Consider the following 2,047-nt stretch of genomic DNA (forward strand, 5'->3'; position numbering starts at 1 on the left):
GCCCCCTACGCGGGCTGGGAAGGAAGGGGCGGGGAAAGGACAAGCCACGCCCCCCACGCCGGCTAGAGAGAGGGAACGGACAAGCCACGCCCACTACGCTCATTACAGCAGGAGAAAGAGGCGTGGAAAAGGATAAGCCACGCCCCCTACGCCGACTAAAGCATCGGAAAGGACAAGCCACGCCCCCCATGCCGGCTAGAGAGAGGGAACGGACAAGCCACGCCCACTACGCTCATTACAGCAGGAGAAAGAGGCGTGGAAAAGGATAAGCCACGCCCCCTACGCCGACTAAAGCATCGGAAAGGACAAGCCACGCCCCCCACGCCGGCTAGAGAGAGGGAACGGACAAGCCACGCCCACTACGCTCATTACAGCAGGAGAAAGAGGCGTGGAAAAGGATAAGCCACGCCCCCTACGCCGACTAAAGCATCGGAAAGGACAAGCCACGCCCCCCACGCCGGCTAGAGAGAGGGAACGGACAAGCCACGCCCACTACGCTCATTACAGCAGGAGAAAGAGGCGTGGAAAAGGATAAGCCCCGCCCCCTACGCCGACTAAAGCATCGGAAAGGACAAGCCACGCCCCCCACGCCGGCTAGAGAAAGGGAACGGACAAGCCACGCCCACTACGCTCATTACAGCAGGAGAAAGAGGCGTGGAAAAGGATAAGCCCCGCCCCCTACGCCGACTAAAGCATCGGAAAGGACAAGCCACGCCCCCTACGCCGGCTAGAGAAAGGGAACGGACAAGCCACGCCCACTACGCTCATTACAGCAGGAGAAAGAGGCGTGGAAAAGGATAAGCCCCGCCCCCTACGCCGACTAAAGCATCGCCCCCTACGCGGATTACAGCAGGGAAAAGGGGCGGGGAAAAGGACAGGCCACGCCCCTTACGCTGACTGGGAAGAGGAACGCACAAACCACGCCTCCTACGCTCATTACAGCAGGGAAAGGGGCGTGGAAAAGGACAAGCCACGCCTCTACGCTGGCTAGAGAATGGGAAAGGAGAAGCCACGCCCCCTACACCGACTAGAGAAAGGGAACGGACAAACCCCGCCCCCGACTCTGACTGGAGAATGGGAAAGGGCTAAACCACGCCCCCTACGCCGGCTAGACAACGGGAACGGACAAACCACGCCCCCTACGCTGATTACAGCAGGGAAAAGGGGCGTGGAAAAGAACAAGCCACGCCTCTACGCTGGCTAGAGAATGGGAAAGGGCTAAGCCACGCCCCCAACTTGACTGGGGAAGGGTACAAACCACGCCCCCTACGCTGATTACAGCAGAAAAAGACAAGCCACGCCCCCTACGCTGTCTGGAGAATGGGAAAGGGCTAAGCCACGCCCCCTACACGACAAGGGAAGGGGAACGTACAAGCCACGCCCCCAACGCTGATTATTGCGGGGGAAAGAGGCGTGGAAAAGGACACGCCACGCCCCCTACACTGGGTGAAGAATGGGAAAGGGCTAAGCCACGCCCCTACGCTGGCTAGAGAAAGGAACTGACAAACCACGCCCCTATGCTAACTACAGCAGGGGAAAGGGGCGTGGAAAAGGACACGCCACGCCCCCTACGCTGGCTGGAGAATGGGAAAGGAGCAGCCACGCCCCCTACGCTGATTACAGCAGGGAAAGGGGCGTGGAAAGGGACACGCCACGCCCCCTACGCTGGCTGGAGAATGAGAAAGGAGAAGCCACGCCCCCTACGCTGATTACCGCAGGGAAAGGGGCGTGGAAAAGGACACGCCACGCCCCTAAGCTGATTACCGCAAGGAAAGGGGCGTGGAAAAGGATAAGCCACGCCTCTACGCTGGCTGGAGAATGGGAAAGGATAAGCCACGCCCCCCTACGCGGAGTACAGAAGGGGAAAAGGGCGTGGAAAAGGAGAAGCCACGCCCTCTACTCTGACTGGAGAATGGAAAGGGCTAAGCCACGCCCCCAACTTGACTGATATATTATTATCATGTTATTGTTATTTCTATTATAAGTATGATTGGACATTATCTTACATTATCATATATTATTTCCATTATAATATTATCATTATTAT

The sequence above is a fragment of the Anolis carolinensis genome, chromosome Y, assembly GCF_035594765.1.
Source record: "Anolis carolinensis isolate JA03-04 chromosome Y, rAnoCar3.1.pri, whole genome shotgun sequence".
NCBI lineage: Eukaryota > Metazoa > Chordata > Lepidosauria > Squamata > Dactyloidae > Anolis > Anolis carolinensis.